The following is a 20,636-nucleotide window of genomic DNA, read 5'->3' on the forward strand; positions in this document are numbered from 1 at the left end:
ATTTACTTATTTACTCCCTTCTAGAAAGAAGTTGTGCTTCTTTCCAAACTCAACTCTGCTAGAAATATCTCTGGGCCACAAGGCAAACTAAAACAGAAGTGCAAAATCTCTGGTGGTCCCATTAGTCGCCTTTCCTCCAACTCAAAAACCCTTCCAGACCTTGTCCGTCTCCATGTCTCCAGACAGAGAGCCTAAAATAAGTCTTTTGTAAGTCTCCTGGTAGGAAATGCCCGGTTGGAATGGAAATGACCCAAGCCCGGAACAAATGGCCCACTGACCACACATCATGGGCTGAGGATTTACCCAGGTATCAGCTCTCAGGAGAAGACACGCAAGTGAGCTTCAGTCCCCACTTCAACCCACTGCAGCCCCCTCCACCAAGACACAGGCAACTAGGCCAGGCTGGAGGAAGAAAATGTGGCCCAAACATCCAATTCCCCCTACCCCAAAGAAAGCAGCTCTAGCCCGACTGCCCTCAGGCAGGAAAGCCAGCTCCAGAAGGTCACTGGAGCACCAGTGTGGCTGATAAAACCTCTGAGAAAGTATAGAAAATAACATTCTCTTTAAAACAAATGAGAAGGAATGGCCATTCTAGGTTTCAGAAGTCAAAACCAGACAGCCCCATCCGCTTTGATCACATTAGGAACACATTCCCTCTTATCTAATGAGTTAAGAACCGTTTTCTTCTTCCCCCGCCCCATTGGTTCTCTAGGGCCCCTAGTAAAGAAGCAATAGGGACACAGACCCCCAGCCCTCTACTTGGCAGAAATGAACTTTGGTTTTACTTACACGTGTACAAAGGCAGGACTGGAGGGCAGCTTCAAAGCTGGCTGAGTGACCCCCATGAGCACAAAGTCCTCTGCACACCTGTGGGGGAGTTTTGTGAATTCCCCAGGCAGCCCACAGGGACTAGTTATGTACCCTGTAAGTCCATATCGGCCGGGAGTTTCCATTTTGCACAGAAAGAAAGGTGCTCAGGGTGCCCGTCGCAGGTGGGCCCTCGGCCTGCAGCTCAAGGTGGGCCATGATGTTGGTCCCTCACTGGATTGCCCCACAGGCCCGCCTGAGACCCGGTAGGACAAGCACCTCAAAGTGTCCCTGTGAAAGGGAACCCAGGAGGGGAGGGGCAGTGGCTCACACCTGTAATCCCAGCACTTTGGGAGGTGGGCAGATCACGAGGTCAGGAGTTCGAGATCAGCCTGGCCAATATGTGAAACCCTATCTCTACTAAAAATACAAAAATTAGCCAGCCGTGGTGGCGTGTGCCAGTAGTCCAGATACTCGAGAAGCTGAGGCAGGAGAATCACTTGAACCTGGGAGGTGGAGGTTGCAGTGAGCTGAGATCGCGCCACTGCACTCCAGCATGGGTGACAGAGCGAGACTCCGTCTCAAAAAAAAAAAAAAAAGAAAGAAAAGGCACCTAGGATGCTGCTACGGGTGTCCTAACCGTCTGGCAAAGCCTAGGGATACACGAATGACCCTTTCGGGTTGTTTAAAACCCACACAAGCACCTCCCTGGCCTCTTAAATCTTTCCAAACTACAGCTCAGACGGGAGGAAGCAGTTGCAGCGCCCATACAAGTCATCTGAAAAGGCAAGTTGGAAAAAACCCGATACGCACTAGTTAGCAAGTCCGCGGTTAAGGGGGTGGTGGCCCTGGGGCCGGATCTGCGGGATCTGCGTGCCCCAGGTGGGGACGCTGGGGCGGCCCCGCCGGTCCCCGAGTCCGCGCGCCCACCTGGTAGCCGGGGGGCCCCGATCTGACGCCGGTGATCACGCCCCACAGCTCCATCCAATTAGGAAAATGACCGCGAGAAGACGGAGACAGGCCGACGAGGAGGAAGGGGGGTTGAGCCGCGGGAGGCTCCACACCGGCCGTGGGGACCCGCCCGCCACCGCCACCCCCACGCCCCCCGCCAGAGAGCGCCCGTCCTAGGTCCCCGGCCCGCGACGCCCCGTAGCCGGCCAGTGGCCCCCGGGGACGCCCCCACCCCCCAGCGGCGCGCTCAGCCTCCCCCACCCCCGGCCGGCCGGGACGCGCGGCCACCGTCCCCCCCGCTCCGAGAATAAAGTTTGTGGGCAGCCGTAGGGGCGGGGCGGCGAGGGGGTGAAACTTTGAGTCCCGGGCCGGGTGCGGGGGGAGCGCGACCAGCACCGGGACACCCACTTGCGGGCCCGGGAGCCGCCGCTGCCGCCGCCGCCTCAGGGCCTCCCGCGCCGCCGCCGCTTTCCTTTCATTTTTGCTTCGGTCTCTCTCTCTCAGTCTCTCTCTCTCTCCGTCTCTCTCTCTCCGTCTCTCATTCGCGCGCTCTCCTCCCTCTCGCCCTCTTTCGCTCGCTCCCTCCCCTCCCCCTTCCTCCCCCTCCCCCTTCCCCCACCCCAGACGCCATCTCTCCCTCTTTCCCCGGCTCTCCCTCGCTCCCTCCGGCTCCCCGGCATGAGGGAATGTGGAAGTGAAAGGAAAAGACGACATGTTTGCAGCGCGGCGCGGGCCTGCGCGCGGCCGTCCCCGGGGAGAGGCGGGGGGCGGGTCGGCCGCGGCCGCAGCGACCCACCCCCGCGCCCCCCGCTTCCCCGCCGGCCCCGCCGCCGACCGGAGCTGCGAGGCTGGGCCCGGGGGCCGCGCGGGACACTCACCCTGGGTCCGGGCGCGGCTCCTGCGCTGGGGCCCTCGGCGGCCCGGGCCGGGTCGGGCGGGTCGGGGGCTCCTGGCTGTGCCCACCGCCCGGGCTGCTGCTGCGCGCCCGCCGCCCGCCTCCACGCGCGCCCGCTGCTCCCGCCGCCCTCCCTCCGGCTCCTCTCGCTCCCCCCTCCTCTCGCTCGCTCGCTCGCTCGCTCTCTCGCTCGCTCTCCCTCCCTGGAAGAAGGGAATGAGGCAGGGCTGACGTGAAGGGATGCAAAACAGCTCCTCCTAAGCAGCTCGCAGAGGAAGAGACACAGAAAAGCAGCCCTTTTATCTCTCTTTTGTTTTCTCACTTCCTTCCACCCCCGGCACCCCCCTCTCGCCAGCCCAAGTTTTCTTTTCTCTTTCTACCGCAGAGGATTTTTCCTCCTTTCTCTCTCTTTCTTTCGGTTCAACTCTCCCACTCGAATTGAAAGCCTGGAGGGGTTTCTTTCCCCTGTTTTTTTCTTCCCTCTTTTCTTCCTTCTTCCTCCTTTCTTATTTCTCTAAAAGGGTTTTGTTTGCTGTGGGAGTTTCGTTTGAAAATCAAGTCACGCCTTTTTTCCTTCTTTTCTTTCTTTCTCTTTTTTTTTCTCCTCAGCAGAAAAGGGGAACAAAGATGAACTGAAGCGGGGGAGAGGGGAGAGGCAGCACCTCGCTTGGAGATGGGGGGCCCTGCCCTGCCCGGCACAAAGGGGACCCGGGGGCCTGCTCCCCCTCACCGGAAAGCCGGGGGCGCCCTCGGGAGAGAAGGGGGGTGCGGGGCGCGGGTGCGGCTCCGGGTGCCGGCTCCTTCCCCAGTGCGAGCGAGGCCCGCCCCTCCCAGCCAGAGGTGGCGCGGGTGTGTGCCCCACTCACTTCTGTGTTTTAAAAGTAGGCAGATGGGCCTGGAACACACCTCCTCGCAGAGCACTGAACACGACCAAAGCCTTTCAACAGCTGTGAGCCGAGCCCTGGACGGCCGGACTCGAGGGGACGGCGCGGGTTCCGAGCGCCAGGGCCCGGGTGGGGAAGGGGCTCAGGGCAGCTGCTAGGAACCTAGCCTCGGGGCGCCCTGCTGGGGGGCGCAGTGCTCTGGGGCGCCGAGGCGTGGCCGCGGGCAGCGGGGAGGTCAGGTCCCTCTGGGCTCCCCTTGGGGCCGCGGGGTTCCGCACCGCCTCGCCTCCCCCCAGCGCCGGCGCAGGCCGGACACCAGGCCTCCAGCCTCCAGAGCACCCGCCTCTCCCAGCCGCTTCTCCCCTCCGACGCTGGGCGGGTCCGGAGCCCTCGGACAGAGCCGGGCAGAGCCACCACCAAGGGTCAATGATTCATGGGGCGCCCGGGCGTGCTCCCAAGACCTGCTCTGTCCTCGGGCTCTCCGGAAGAGTAGGGGAAAGACAGGGGGAAAGTTCCCAGAGGAAAGTTGGTCACATTTCTTATTTTCCCAAGTAAGTATTGAGCACCTGCTCGATGCCGGGCCCTTGGACTGGGGCTGCATCCAGGGACAGAAACGTGAGATCTCGGTGGGCCCCGAGAGCAAACGCAGGGAACAATGCAGGGGAAGCCGCGGCTCAGGACCAGGTCACCGGAGGAAGGAAAGCCTGGATCCTCTCCCTCCCTCCTCTTTTCCTTCCCTTCCTTCCTCCCTGCTGCATCTCCTTGGCTCCACCCCTTCTCCTCATCAATTCCTCCCACACTTCCCTGCTCTCCCAGGCTTTTCACTGGAGGGTCCCTTCTCCCAGGGAGGAGCAGATGCTGAGCCTCATTGTCTCTCCCCCAGTGACTGCAGCCTCCCGGGGACAGGCCTGCCACTCCTCACCCCTCCCCCTAGCCCTGAGGCCTGGGCCTTTAGAGACGAGTGCCCCAAGGCCACGGCCCCTCGCCCCACCCTAAATCAGCTCCTGGTGCTCTGAGCTATGACTCCAGTCACTCAGAACACATTTGTCTCTGACTAGGAGTGAGACAGTAGCCTGAGAGTTTGGTTCAGCAAGAAGCACACCATGGTTTTTTCACATCAGCACCCCCGAGTCCCCAGTGACCCCAGAGCCTTCACCGAGGTCCAGCAGGAAGCCACATTTCCGTCATCACCTGCCCCCTCCCACTTAGTACACCCAAGTTGTATCCTCCAAAAAAGCAAAATGCAGCTGTTGGAGCCAAGCATTCACTTGACAAATGCTTACTGAGCACCTACTCTGTACCAGCTAAGTAAGGTGCTGGCTACTAAGGACCCAGTCATCAGCAAGACGCAGTCCTTGCAGGCAAAGGGGCAAGAAAAGAAAGCAGGCAAGCATAATGCCATGAGATACAGGCAAGGGTGAACCAAAGAAGCTCCCGAGAGGGCGCTTGGACCAGGGTGGCCAGGTGTGGCTTCTTGGAGGAGGTCATGTCTAGATTAGGCTGTACCAGCCTAATGCATGGAAGAGAACAGCCTGTGCGAAGGCTCCAGGGCAAGATGGCACATTATTACAGGTTCTTGGAACTGTCTAGAGTTCAAGTGTTGACTACAGCGTAGGATACAAGTTGGTGGAGGAAGAGTAGGGAAAAGGGGAGGGTGTCAGGGAAAAGTTCAGATTTTAGCCCCTCCCACTGCTAACTTCATGAATGTAGATGAATAGCATAACCTCAGTAAGTAACTGAGACTTAATTTCCGGGTATATAAAATGCAGGTAAGAAGACCTGTGGATTGCAGAGACAGTGTTTTAGTTTACCTGCTGCATATTCCTGGGCAAGTCAACCTCTCTAACTTTTCTGTAAAATAGGGATGAAAATACCTGCTTTACCGTGTTTTTGTGACGCTCAAATGAGCCCACACCTCGCATGGTGTCTGGTACATACACACCAATCCCTGGTAGCTTTTATTTACTGTTACTCTAAATCCGGGAGTGACTGGGTGGTGCCCGGGTGACCTGGAAATAAGATTATGTTCAGAGTTGAAACCAGAGTGACTCACCACACTAGAAACATGATGAACCGGCTGAGGGGAAGCATTCTTTCAAAGATGACCAGTGTCCCAGTGGGTGGCTGGTATTGGGGAAGACCCACATCTGATCAAGATGGCTGGGTGGCTTCTCAGGAACATGACTAGAACTTGATGATGGTGGTTACCAAGGCCCAGCCTGATCAGCAGAGTTGTAGCCTGCCCAAGGGACACATAGGAATCAGGAGATGATGAAATCCAGGAAGGCCCCTGGAAATCCTCATGAAATCCAGGAAGGCTCCTGGGAACAGGCACCTGGATATGTTTGCTCCGGAGAGAAAAGTAATCACAGAAGTTCACAGTGGAGGAGCAAGGGAAGGATAGGGGGTGATTATTGACTTCTCCACAACCTGATGCAAGGCTCCCAAAACCTCTTAGTACTTTGGTTGGATTCTTGGTTCTCCAAGTGACCTGCACATGAACTTGGCACCAGCCAAATGTCCTCCAGGATCCAGGCAGATACCACAGCTCTAGTTCCTGCTTTGTAAACATTTTACACTTCTATTATTTCTTTACAACACAAGGTCATTGTGAAAGAATTTGAACATCAACTAAGTGAAAATGAGAACAAATCCTATGTAGAGACATATTTCGGTGTATATACTTGGACATTTTATATCCCAGTAGCTACATTTAAATGCACATCATAATAAAACTGTACAAAGTCAGTATCATTAAACAAATGATGACTATATGTATGTTACTTTTACAAAATTAACAAAAATGGCATAACACTACACCTACTGAATTGCAACTACCTTCACCCAGTAATATTGCACAGATTATCTTCTGGTCTGTAAACATCCACGTTCTTCTTTGGAGACAGGGTAGCTAGGGTTACGTTTGTGTGCCACCATGCTTGGCTGTATTTTTTATTTTATTTTTTGGCACTGACTGGGTCTTGCTATGTTGCCCAGGCTGGTCTTGAACTCCTGGGCTCAAGCAACCCTCCTGCCGCAGCCTCCCAAAGTGTTGGGATTACTTTCATAAGCCACCTTGCCCAGCCCACATTCTCATTCTTAGTGAATGATCTTATTCCCTAGTATATATATATCTAATTTGTTTAAACAAATTGTTAGACTCATGGGAAGTTTGCACTTTTTTGCTTTTATGAACCTGCGTTGATAAATATACCTGTACAGCTACCTTAGCACTAGGCTGGGCTGAGCACTTTATTTGAGGTAGGTATCACTATCATTTTACAGATGAGGAGGCTGAGGCACAGAAAAGCTTAAAAACTTCACAAGGTCACGACCATGGAACGTTGGAGCCAGAATGTGTAGTTAAGGTTTCCCCTTGGGAGTTCCCTTTCAGCATTTGTTTCCCCCTCCTAAGAGTCCCCTCCACTTTCCCCACAGTTTTCCTCTCCTACAGATCACCTCCCCATGAGAACCTGTCTGGACAGGTGACCCACTTCCATCTCTGACGCCGTTTTAACTTCAGTAATGCCCGCCTTCTGGGGTTGTTGGGAGGAGCCGATAATATATGATGTGTAATATATGATGCTGCATTTTGCAAATTTCAAAGCCTGTGTGAATGTTAGAAGGTCCTAGCGAGGCGCTAAGCTTGCAGACATCACCATTTAGCCAAATCCCCTGACTTGCCCAAACCCAGCAGATCTTTCCAGAATGTTCTAGCATCTCCGAAAATCCCAGGAATCTTGTAAACTGAGAAAAGGAATGAAACGCAGCTCTTCAATGTTTCAATCGACATGTTCACTAAAGTAAACTCCCTGGGAGATAAGCAGGTGATTATTAATATCCTCTTCTTTCATTGGTAGAACCAAACAAACATTTTAGAAGACATTATTGGCTTTGTAATATCTAATATTCGTTTTTTAATATCAAGCCTCCCAACAGGAATCCAGCCAATGAAAGGCGAGGACCCCAGGGTTCAACTAGACAGGCGCTGCAGAAAGCGGAGGTGGACCTAGGGCTCCTAAAAGGCTGGGCTTAGCGGAAATGGCGTGGAGGTTGGGAACTGGAAGAGTCACTGAGATAAGCTCTAAGTGCCCACAGAAGATGCACTGGGCAGCAATTCAAAATCTTAAGAGGAGCTGGGCGTCGTGACTCACACCTGTAATCCCAGCACTTTGGGAGGCCGAGGTGGGTGGATCACTTCAGGTTTGGAGTTCAAGACCAGCCTGGCCACCATGGTGAAACTACGTCTCTGCTAAAAATACAAAAATTGGGTTGGGCGCAGTGGCTCACGCCTATAATCCCAGTAGTTTAGGAGGCCAAGGCGAGTGGATTACGAGGTTGGGAGATCGAGACCATCTTGGCTAACATGGTGAAACCCTGTCTCTACTAAAAATACAAAAAAATTAGCCGGGCGTGGTGGCAGGCACCTGTAGTTCCAGCTATTCAGGAAGCTGAGACAGGAGAATCACTTGAACCCGGAAGGCAGAGGTTGCAGTGAGCCCAGATTGCACCACTGCACCCCAGCCTGGGTGATAAGAGCAAGAGTTCAGCTTAAACAAACAAACAGAAAAACTAGCCAGGTATGGTGGGGCATACCTGTAGTCCCAGGTACTCGGTAGGCTGAGGCAGGAGCATTGCTTGGGCACGGGAGGCAAAGGCTGAAGTGAGCCGAGATGGCACCACTGCACTCCAGCCTGGGCGACAAAGCAAGACCATCTCAAAAAAAAATTTTTTTTAATTTAAATTTAAATTAAAAAATAAAAAACAAGCCGGGCACAGTGGCTCATGCCTGTAATCCCAGCACTTTGGTAGGCCGAGGCTGGCGGATCACAAGGTCAGGAGATCGAGACCATCCTGGCTACATGGTGAAACTCTGTGTCTATTAAAAATACAAAAAATTAGCCGGGTGTGGTGGCGGGTGCCTGTAATCCCAGCTACTCCAGAGGCTGAGGCAGGAGAATAGCTTAAACCTGGGAGGCGGAGGTTGCAGTGAGCCAAGACTGCACCACTGCACTCCAGCCTGGGTGACAGAGCAAGACCCTGTGTCAAAAAAAAAAAATCCTCAGAAATATAGTAACAATTTAGGAAACTCAAGGTTTTCAGGGAAAACACAAGGAAAGCATGTCTGTGTGGATAGATGGGATGAACATGTGACTTGCAAATTATTATTCCGGGAGTAGTGAAAGGGTGCATGAAATCATCCACCTCATCTGACCCTGTTGTGATCGAGGCTGCACAATTGCATGTATTTATTCCCACCATGGATTGAGCCAATCAGTTAATTCGTTGTATACACATAAATTTAAGAATAAAAATATGCCAAAAGAAACATGGGCCTTGGCCGGGCGCGGTGGCTCACGCTTATAATCCCAGCAATTTGGGAGGCCGAGGTGGGTGGATCACAAGGTTAAGAGATCGAGACCATCCTGGTCAACATGGTGAAACCCCGTCTCTACTAAAAATACAAAAAATTAGCTGGGCACGGTGGTGCGTGCCTGTAATCCCAGCTACACAGGAGGCTGAGGCAGAAGAATTGCCTGAACCCAGGAGGCGGAGGTTGCGGTGAGCTGAGATCGCGCCATTGCACTCCAGCCTGGGTAACAAGAGCGAAACTCCATCTCAAAAAAAAAAAAAGAAACATGGGCCATCACGACTGCCAGCTTCACTGAAGAGTTAAAAATAAACTAAATTTAAAAGCCACGGTGATAATACTTATGGCAACAGAAGGGCAAACTGGTACAAAGTCTGGAAAATAATTGGATATTAAAGATCAAGAGAAGCTTAAAAGTTTCTACCCTTTGATTCAGTAACTCGAATTCTGAAAATCTGTTTTTCAGAGAAATAATCAGCAACATGAACAAAGATGTGTTAAGCATGTTTATGAAAATATTATTTATATTGGCAAAAGGTAAAAACAGGAAAAAGGAAGGAAAGAGAGAAGGAAATAATCTAAATATCCAAAAATGATGGAAAAGTTTAAAGAAGTTATGGCATGCACATTTGATGTAATGCTATATAAGCTATTAACAATCATGTTCCTGAAGAATATTTAATGACTTGGAAAGTGTTTGTAATATGCTGAGTGAAATACAATATTACATATACATTAGAATTATATATTTTATAAATGTTGTATATGCATGTATACTTATCCGGAAAAATATATGGAGTCAGAGTTTGCAGTGGGCCAAGATTGCACCATTGTACTCCAACCTGGGTGACAGGGTCTCACTCTGTCACCCAGGCTAGAGTGCAGTGCAGTGACAATTGTGGCTCACTGCAGCCTTGAACTCCTGGGCTCCAGCAATCCTCCTACCTTGGCCTCCCAAAGTGCTGGGATTATAGATATGAGCCATCACAGCTGGCTCTATTTGCCAAATTTCTATAATGGTTATATATTTGTTACCTTCCTTGAGCAAGCTGTATTTATTTTTCTTTTTTTTCTCTCCTGGGTTATTAAGGTATAATTGATATAAAAAACACATGTATTCCCAGGCATCAAAGAGGAATTAAAAACACACACACACATAATTAATATATATAATGTGTGAGTTTGGACACATGTGTACAATCCTGTTCCAATCACCACAGTCAGTATATCCATCACCTCCAAAAGTTTCCTTCAACCCCTTTGTGGTATGTTTTGTTCATTTCTGTGGTAAGAATGATTATATTATTTTTGAACAATAACATATATTTAGAAAACAAGTTCTAGGCTTCTGGTTCACAGTCAATGGGGAAAAGCCCCAGGCCAGGCCTTCAAGGAGCTTCCCATCTGCAGGAGAAAGCCACACAAACAGAAGTTATGCTGCAGAATGCAATTATTCCTCTTCCCTTGGAAATGTGTGAAACCTAGGAGGAAAGAGGAACCAGTGTTTTGGTTACTGATGATCTGGGCTCTGGGTTGAATAGACTATCTATTGTGAAAGTGTATTGTACAAAAAGAGAATAGAGCTTTTTGTGAAGGGAGATAAAGAGGGTGTAGGGTGGGAATGAGGAGGGTGGGGAAGGAGGAGGCAGGCCAGGCAGATCCTGAGAGGCCTGGGAGCACTCAGCACTCATCCTGTGGGTGGACTTCACCGCTGCCCAAGGTCCCTCCAAGGTGTCCTCCACACACTGCACATGGGTCCTGGTGTCCAGGGCCAGCCTGGTATCTGCCATCATGTTCATGACAGGAGCTTAGTGAATGTTTATTTCCCATAAGAATACATGAATGAATGGACATGTAACATCAGGGATCACTCTAATGAATCTTTCTTTCTTTTTTTTTTTGAGATGGAGTTTTGTTCTTGTTGTTTAGGCTGGAGTACAGTGGCACCGTCTCTGCTCACTGCAACCTCCACCTCCTGGGTTCAAGTGATTCTCCTGCCTGCCTCAGCCTCCAGCTGGCATTACAGGCTCATGCCACTATGCCCGGCTAAATTTTGGTATTTTTAGTAGAGACGGGGTTTCACCATGTCGACCAGGTTTGTCTCGAACTCCTGACCTCAGGTGATCTGCCTGCCTCGGCCTTCCAAAGTGCTAGGATTACAGGTGTGAGCCACTGCAAAGTGCTAGGATTACAGGTGTGTGCCACACCTGAAGTCAGGAATTCAAAACCAGCCTGGCCAACATGGTGAAACTCCATCTCTACTAAAAACAACAAAAATTAGCCAGACATACTGGTGGGCACCTATAATCCCAGCTACTTGGTAGGCTGAGACAGGAGAATTGCTTGAACCTGGGAGGTGGAGGTTGCAGAGAGCCAAGGTTGTACCACATTGCACTCCAGTCCTGGTGACAAAGTGAGAATCCGTCTCAAAAAAAAAAAAAAAAAAAAAGTGTGAAAAAGACTGTGAAGCTGTGATGATGGGCAAAACAAGAGGGAAACTTAGTGTTTTTTTTGGTGTGTGCGGGGGGCCAGGCTTGTCTCGAACTCCTGACCTTGCGATCCGCCTGCCTCGGCCTCCCAAAGTGCTGGGATTACAGGTGTGAGCCACTGCTTCTGGCTAATTATTTTAGAGATAGGGTCTCACTGTGTTGCCCGGGCTGGAGATACTTTCTTAAGTGAGTAACGGAGAAATAGAATGCCTGGCTACGGTCTGGGCAGAGGGTGGAGAGGAATGCCATAGGGTGAGGATTTTGCTCTGTTGAATCTTCAAACATGAATTCTCTTTTTGGCCCCCTCCTTTGCTTTTAGTCTTCATTCAATCAACACACATTTGTTGAGCACTGACAATGTACTGGCCACCATTGAGGGTCTCCCAAGCAACCAAGGGTGACAGATGTGCACTGATTTATACAAGAGCAGAAGAGGGGTATCCATCCAGCTCCTGTCTCTAAGAAGGAAGCCTTCCTATAAGAGGTGATGTTTAAACCGAGTCTTTTTTTTTTTTTTTTTTGAGACAGAGTCTCACTCTGTCAACCAGGCTAGAGTGCAATGGCACAATCTCAGCTCACTGCAATCTCTGCCTCCCGGCTTCAAGTGATTCTCCTGCCTTAGCCTCCCAAGTGGCTAGGATTACAGACGTGAGCACTATGCCCAGCTAATTTTTATATTTTTAGTAGAGACAGGATTTCGCCATGTTGGCCAGGTTGGTCTCAAACTCCTGACCTCAGATGATCCACCTGACTTGTCCTCCCAAAGTGCTGGGATTACAGGCATAAGCCACTGCACACAGCCTTTATTATTATTATTATTATTATTTTGGGACAGAGTCTGTTGCCCAGGCTGGAGTGCAGTGGCATGATTTCAGCTCACTGCAACGTCCGCCTCCCAGGTTCAAGCGATTCCCTGCCTCAGCCTCCCGAGTAGCTGGGATTACAGGTGTGAGCCACCGAGCCCGGCTAAATCGAGTCTTGAAAGAAAAGTGGGAGGCTGCTCAGCAAAGCAAGAAGGACAAGGTGTGTAGCAGGGGGAATAGATTTGGGAAACATGAAACCTCTCTGAGCCCCAGTTTCCTGCTCTGAAGAATCCTACCTCGCCACTGAATGAGATAATATACCCAAGGTACCTAACATGGGGCCTGGCCGATAGTAGGTCTCAAGAAGTCGGTTCTGGTCAGGTGAGATGGCTCACACCTGTAATCTCAGCACTTTGGGAGGCTGAGGCAGGTGGATCACGAGGTCAGGAGATTGAGACCATCCTAGCCAACATGGTGAATCCTTGTTTCTACTAAAAATACAAAAATACAAAAATTAGCTGGGCGTGGTGGCACGTACCTGTAATCCCAGCTACTCGGGAGGCTAAGGAAGGAGAATCACTTGAACCAGGGAGTCAGAGGTTGCAGTGAGCCAAGAATGCGCCATTGCACTCCAGCCTGGACAACAAAGAGAGACTGTCTCAAAAAAAAAAAAAAAAAAAAGTCTGTTCTCTGTCCCTTCAGTGTCAAAATCAGTTCCTCTTTGAAGTTGACTTTCCGCTAACGTTACATTCTTCTCCCCAGTTCCTCTAGACATCTTGACTGTTGGCCTGAGCCCTTAAAGTTACTCAGATGATTTTCCAGGATCTGGAAAATAATTTTAAACAACTATCATGTTTTCCACCACAAAGAAAATCCCAATAAATGTGAAAATACAGGTGTCATATAGATCACATCCCCTGTTCACAATATGCTAAAATTAGAAATTAACGTTAGAGTCTGTGAAATTTGTGTCTGTGAAATTTGTGGCAGTGAAAAAAATAAATTAACTTTAGAAATCAGCTATTGAAAATTCTCCAGACCAGGCACGGTGGCTCACACCTGTAACGCCAACATTTTGGGAGGCCAAGGCAAGTGGATCGCTTGAGTCCAGGAGTTTGAGACCAGCCTGGGCAATGTGGTGAGACCCCATCTCTATTTAAAAAAAAAATAGGAAAATTAGCTGGGCTTGGTGGTACGAGCCTGTAGTCCCAGCTACTCAGGAGGCTGAGGTGGGAGCATGGCTTGAGCCTAGGAGGCAGAGGCTACACCGTGAGCCGAGATCATACCACTACACTCCAGCCTGAGTGATACAGTGAGACCCTGTCTCAAAAAAAAAAAATTCTCCGAAATTGCTTTTGGATAAAGTAAGAAATCAAGAATCAAGTGCTAATTTAGAAAATAACATAGGCTTGGCACAGTGGCTCATGCCTGTAATCCCAGCACTTTGGGAGGCAGAGGTAGGAAGATTGTGTGAGGTCAGGAGTTCCAGACTAGCCTGGGCAACATAGCAACACCCCATCTTAACAATAACAAAAAAGAGAAAATAACACAAACAAGAATTGTACCTATGAGTGGAATATTGTTGACTATAAAAAGAAGGACTGAACTGGGTATGGTGGCTCCTGCCTGTAATTCCAGCGCTTTGGGAAGCTGAAGTGAGAAGATCACTTGAGTCCAGGAGTTCTAGACCAGACTGGGCAACATGGTGAAACCCTGTCTCTACTAAAAATACAAAAATTAGCTGGGTGTGGTGGCACACACTGTAGTCCCAGCTACTTGGGAGGCTGAGGCAGGAGAATCACTTGAACCTGGGAGGTGGAGGTTGCTGAGATCGTGCCACTGAACTCCAGCCTGGATGAGAGAGCAAGACTCTGTCTCAAAAAACAAAACAAAGCAACAACAACAAAAAGATGTGTGTTTTAGGCAAAGGAATGTAGCTTTATTGTGGGTGGGAGAAGAAGCACAAGGAAAAGGAGAGGGAGGTAGATATACAATCTGCTTTCTTCAGTCAGGTGTGGTAGCTCACGCTATAATCCCAGCACTTTGGGAGGCTGAGGCAGGCGGATCACCTGAGGTCAAGAGTTCGAGACCAACCTGGCCAACTTGTTGAAACCACAACTCTACTAAAAATACAAAAATTAGCTGGGCGTGATAGTGCGTGCCTGTAATCCCAGTTACTTGGAAGGCTGAGACAAGAGAATTGCTTGAACCCAGGAGGCAGAGGTTGTAGTGAGCTGAGATTGTGCCACTTCACTCCAGCCTTGATGAAAAAGCGAGACTCTTTAAAAAACAAACAAACAACAACAAAAAAAACTGCTTGGTTCATGGGAGTGGAAGCTGCATACGGGTATGTCAGAGAATTGTCCTTAAGACCAATGTGGCGGAGGAGCAGCTATTCCTAGCTATTCCGAGGGCACTTTGGCGGCTGCCCCAGTACTTCTAGATAGCCTGAGAGAGGAAATGCCGAGTGCTGAGAAACATGAGTGTTTGTTTTTGTTTTTGTTTGAGACCGAGTCTTGCTCTGTCGCCCAGTCTGGAGTACAGTGTTGCGATCTCGGCCCACGGCTATGTCTGCCTCCCAGGTTCAAGTGATTCTCCTGCCTCAGCCTCCCCAGTAGCTGGGATTATGGGCATGCACTACCATGCCTCGCTAATTTTTTTTTTTTTTTTTTGTACTTTTAGTAGAGATGGGGTTTTACCATGTTGGCCAGGATGGTCTGGAACTTCTGACTTCATGTGATCCACCCGCCTCGGCCTCCCAAATTGCTGGGATTACAGGCATGAACTACTGCACCCGGCTGGGAAACCTGAGTTTGAATTCATCTCATCAGAGTGACAGAGAAGGTGAGGACACCTGCAGGCGCAGGTCATTCCTCAGCAGACCCGGCCCCTCATGTCCGCTTCACGCAGGTCTCCTTCTCAGCCCCTCCTGCCTGCCTTTTGCCACCTCTTGCCCAGGTGCTGTGAGACAACCTCCTGCTCTCCCCCCCTCCTGTGGAGTCCATTTGTGAGTAAAACAATGGCTGGAGCCATGGTGGGGTTGCAAAGATTCACGTTTTCTTTGTACACCTGTAAAAAGAAAATGAGGAGTATTCTCCTGAATGCACCTGTATTATAAAAAAAGGAAACCCATATCACATGAAGGAAAATGAAGCATGACAAAGAGGCCTGCCGCCAACCCCCTGGGCCCTTGGACATGCTCAGAAGCCCCCTCTGATCCCCTCTGGAGCCTCCATCTGCCAGCTCACTCTCATTAATTAAACTTGCTTTTCTCCAGCATCAGCACTCATAACAAATGACGACAGGGTTTCGGATCCCAAATCTTTCTTATTTATCATCCATGGTTGTGAATCTTGCTCTCTGTTTTTTCATTTCAAAGTTTCCACATTTCTACTATATTACAGATTAAATAAAAATCTCTTAGACTGGAAACTTGACAGTTGAAAATTCCCCCACCCCTTTCTCCACATGGGTAAATAATGTGCTAAGTTCTAAACTGATTTACAAATGAATGTTTGGACTATAACCTGACTGTAAGCTATTTGGTGTATCTCTGTGTAATCACGTATTTGTATGTGAATTTGCTTACCTCAAGTGGAGTTTTCTTTCCTTCCATCCTTCCTCCTCCCTCTCTTCCCTCCCTCCCTTCCTTCTCTCCTTCTTCCTTTCTTCCTTCCTTTCCTCCTTCTTCCCTCCCTCTCCCTCCTTCCCTCCCTCCCTCCCTTTCTTCTTCCCTCCCTCCGTTCCTTTTTCCCTCCCTCCCTCCCTCCTTTTCTTCCTTCTTCCCTCCCTCCCTTCCTTCCTTCTTCCCTCTCTCCTTCTTTCCTCCCTTCCTTCCTTTCTTCCTTCTACACGCAGCATCCACTCACCTTGCTTCTTGTAATGCATCCCAGTTTTGGTTTGAGGGTGCTATCCCTTCCCTACGCTAAGGCCATGCAGTTGGGTGGTGCTGATTCAGTCACAAGGGTGGCATGGGCCCAGGGCTAGCGCATCAATGCATCACATTTCTTTATGTCACTTCTGAGCCAGGTCAGGCCAGCTGGAGCCAGTAGAAGTCAATTAGCTGTGGGCTTGCTGCACTGACCTTGTCCCTTTTCCTGAGTGGGTATCAGGTTTGGAGCTATGGCCACCATCTTGCAATGACAGGAACGTGAAAGCAGCGCGGAGGAGGGCAGAGGGGAGGCAGAGACTTGATTCTTTGACGAAGCTGCCCCTGAAGACTGACTTCACCCTCAGCCTTGTCTGCTCTATGAGTGAGCAAGTCCACTTTTTGCTTTCACCTAAAAAGTTGGGGTTGGATTTTCTGTCACTTGCAACCAAGAGAGCTCTCACTGGTTCTCTCTCTATCAATCACTGGTTCTCTCTCTATTGCTGGTTCTCTCTATCGCTGGTTCTCTCTCTATCGCTGGTTCTCTATCGCTGGTTCTCTCTCTATCAATCGCTGGTTCTCTCTGTATCGCTGGTTCTCTCTATCATCGCTGGTTCTCTCTCTATCGCTGGTTCTCTCTCTATCAATCGCTGGTTCTCTCTATCATCGCTGGTTCTCTATCACTGTTCTCATCACTGGTTCTCTCTCTATCGCTGGTTCTCTATCATCTCTGGTTCTCTCTCTGTCGCTGGTTCTCTCTCTATCGCTGGTTCTCTCTCTGTCGCTGGTTCTCTATCGCTGGTTCTCTCTCTGTCGCTGGTTCTCTATCGCTGGTTCTCTCTCTGTCGCTGGTTCTCTATCGCTGGTTCTCTCTCTATCACTGGTTCTCATCACTGGTTCTCTCTCTATCGCTGGTTCTTTCTCTATCAATCGCTGGTTCTCTCTATCATCACTGGTTCTCTATCACTGGTTCTCATCACTGGTTCTCTCTCTATCGCTGGTTCTCTATCATCACTGGTTCTCTCTCTGTCGCTGGTTCTCTCTCTATCGCTGGTTCTCTATCGCTGGTTCTCTCTCTATCACTGGTTCTCTCTCTATCGCTGGTTCTCTATCATCGCTGGTTCTCTCTCTATCGCTGGTTCTCTCTCTATCGCTGGTTCTCTCTCTATCATCGCTGGTTCTCTCTCTGTCACTGGTTCTCTCTCTATCGCTGGTTCTCTTTCTATCGCTGGTTCTCTCTCTATCACTGGTTCTCTATCGCTGGTTCTCTCTGTATCGCTGGTTCTCTCTATCATCGCTGGTTCTCTCTCTATCGCTGGTTCTTTCTCTATCAATCGCTGGTTCTCTCTATCATCACTGGTTCTCTATCACTGGTTCTCATCACTGGTTCTCTCTCTATCGCTGGTTCTCTATCATCTCTGGTTCTCTCTCTGTCGCTGGTTCTCTCTCTATCGCTGGTTCTCTATCGCTGGTTCTCTCTCTATCACTGGTTCTCTCTCTATCATCGCTGGTTCTCTATCATCGCTGGTTCTCTCTCTGTCGCTGGTTCTCTCTCTATCATCGCTGGTTCTCTCTCTGTCGCTGGTTCTCTCTCTATCATCGCTGGTTCTCTCTCTGTCGCTGGTTCTCTCTCTATCATCACTGGTTCTCTCTCTATCACTGGTTCTCTCTCTATCATCGCTGGTTCTCTATCATCGCTGGTTCTCTCTCTGTCGCTGGTTCTCTATCATCGCTGGTTCTCTCTCTATCGCTGGTTCTCTCTCTGTCACTGATTCTCTCTCTGTCACTGGTTCTCTCTCTATTGCTGGTTCTCTATCACTGGTTCTCTATCGCTGGTTCTTTCTCTGTCGCTGGTTCTCTCTCTATCGCTGGTTCTCTCTCTATCACTGGTTCTTTCTCCATCACTAGTTCTCTCTACTCCAGCATTAGTAAGTCCCATGACATGAGTCTGTCGACTCATGGATCCCCCGCTGTTGACCTAAATACCGTGTTCTTCTCCTCCTCTTTGGAAAATGAGCACTGCACACATGTCCTGCTGAAAGAAAAGGAACTGTTTTTAAACAGTCTGAGCTCCAGTCTTTTCTGTACCTCCAAATAGGCAAGTCACATATGTTCCCAGAGTTCTAGCAGACACTCTAGCTGTCATCTGGCACCATCCTGAAACCCAGAGTGGTTCTCCTGCAGGGAAACGCAGCCAGCCCCAGGTAGAACCAAAGTGACAGGGAATTCAGGGGCTTCACAGTCTCCTGGTCGCCAAATGGACTGAACCTGCCTCTCCTGGCCGATCTCCAGAAGCACAGACAATTCATGTCATCTTTGAAAGAACAGTAAACCGGCAGGCAAGGCGGGGAGAGAAGGGGCTAAAGGCAAGGGTGTAGGCATCAGCCAGACCTAGGTCCAAATCCACATCTCATCACTGGCAAGCTGGGTGCTGGTGGCAAGTTACGGAGCCTCCTGAGACTCAGTGATCTCATCTGTAAAATGGGAATAGCAGCATCCACTTCACAAAGCATTTGCAAGAGCTGACTGACGTAATGGGGCGAAGCACAGTGCCAGCAGTGAGCGCTCAAAATATGGGAAAAAATAGCAATATTCTTTTCATTAGATAGCCTCAAGCCTGGCCAAATTTACAAGCAATGCCAAAGCTTCTTGTTAACTGGGAGGATCCTAAAGTGGAGAGGGCAAAGCCAGCTATGGTTTGGCCACCCCTCAGTCAGAACCATAGCATGAAGAACAGCAGCTTAGGTTCAAGCCTGGCTGCCACCTAAAAGTTGTGTGACCTTGAACAAGCTGCAAGAGACCTTCTGAGCTGTAATCGCTCCATCGGTAAAGTGGGCAAATGAAAACTTACCTCAGAGACTCGTGGTGAGAATGTCATGCTGTTAAAAGCTCAGTAAAGGGGCCAGGCGCAGTGGCTCACTCCTGTCATCCCAGCACTTTGGGAAGCCGAGGCGAGTGTATCACCTGAGGTCAGGAGTTCGAGACCAGCCTCATGGACATGGCAAAATTCTGTCTCTACTGAAAATACAAAAGTTAGCCAGGTGTGGTGGTGTATCCCTGTAATCCCAGCTGCTCAGGAGGCTGAGATGAGAATCACTTAAACCCAGGAGGCGGAGGTTTCAGTGAGCCAAGATTTTGCCAGGGCACTCCAGCCTGGGCCACAGAGTGAGACTCTGTCTCAAAAAAAAAAAAAAAAAATGCTGAGTGAGTGGTGGGTATGCCCTGGGCATGTCCGTGTGCTGGTTGTGCAAGTGATGGCCCTCAGTTAGCTAAGTGCAGGGGTGAGGCTGCTGATACCTTTATTTAAGCGGAATTAATGTATTCCTTAGGCAAGGGATATAATTTATGGTGAGAGAAGAGGAAGAGGAAGAAAAAAGAGGAAGAATAATGAGCAAACAACATGTGCTACCGAGGAAGAGCTATGCGGAGTGACATTGTCTTGAGATCTTTATGCACAGATGGCTTGCCGCTCTGGGAGCCTTGCAGTATGAGGGCAGGGCACTGGCATTAGTGTCAGAAGAGCTGGCTTCTCCCTGGGAGGTGGAGTTTGCAGTAAGTCAACATAATGCCACTGCACTTCAGCCTGGGTGACAAAGTGAGACCCTGTCTCCAATAAAAAATAAAAATAAAAATAGTACAGGCGCGGTGGCTCATGCCTGTAATCCCAGCACTTTGGGAAACCAAGATGGGTGGATCACATAAGGTTAGGAGTTCGAGACCAGCCTGGCCAACATGGTGAAACCCTGTCTCTACTAAAAAATGCAAAAAATTAGCTGGGCATGGTAGTGCATGCCTGTAATACCAGCTACTCCAGAGGCTGAGGCAGGAGAATCATTTGAACCCTGGAGGCGGAGGTTGTGGTGAGCCGAGATTGTGCCATTGCACTCCAGCCTGGGCAACAATGAAACTCCATCTCCAAAAAATAAATAAATAAATAAAAATAAAAAGAAGAGCTGGGTTCTCATGAGTACCTGTGAGCCACCCAGAAATTCATGTCACTTAGTTCTGGCTGAGCTGCTTTCCTTACCTGTGTGACCTCAGACCTCTGACAGTTTCTCTGAGCCTTGTGTCCTATTTGTAAAGTAAAACTGTTAACACTTATATCTTTCCCAGGAAGGACGTGGAGGTTCAATGAAATGTGGAATGTGGAAACACTTTAAAAATGGTCTAGAATCGCCAGGTGTGGTGGCTCACGCCTGTAATCCCAGCACTTTGGGAGGCCAAGGTGGGTGGATCACCTGAGGTCAGGAGTTCGAGACCAGCCTGGCCAAAATGGTGAAACTGCATCTCTACTAAAAATACAAAAAAAATAAAAATAAAAAAAATAGCCAGGTGTGGTGGCACATGCCTGTAATCCCAGCTACTCAGGAGGCTGAGGCAGGAGACTTGCTTGAACCTGGGAGGCGGAGGTTGTAGCGAGACGAGATCGCACCATTGCACTCCAGCCTGGGCAACAACAGGGAGACTCAGTCTCAAAAAAAAAAGAAAAAAATACCAAAAAATTGTCTTGAATCCTCTTCTGGCCCCAGATAGCCTTAAGGATCTGTGGTTTGGATCCTGCAACTTTA

The 20,636-nt window shown here is 49.7% G+C and overlaps 1 protein-coding gene across 1 annotated transcript in view; it reads right to left on the reverse strand.

The window, feature by feature from the left end:
• The window catches only part of ZNF710 (zinc finger protein 710), an 83,960-nt gene extending 80,729 nt beyond the window's left edge, over nucleotides 1–3,231 (reverse strand). Inside the window, exon 1 of the mRNA XM_064376287.1 lies at nucleotides 2,637–3,231. The gene's annotated coding sequence lies outside the window, so the exon portion shown is untranslated. The remainder of the gene's footprint in view (nucleotides 1–2,636) is intronic.
• Between the last annotated feature and the right edge of the window lie 17,405 nt (nucleotides 3,232–20,636).

The sequence above is a fragment of the Aotus nancymaae genome, unplaced genomic scaffold (genome assembly GCF_030222135.1).
Source record: "Aotus nancymaae isolate 86718 unplaced genomic scaffold, 86718_ANA_hifiasm-v0.15.2.pri h1tg000014l, whole genome shotgun sequence".
NCBI classification, from domain to species: Eukaryota; Metazoa; Chordata; class Mammalia; order Primates; family Aotidae; genus Aotus; species Aotus nancymaae.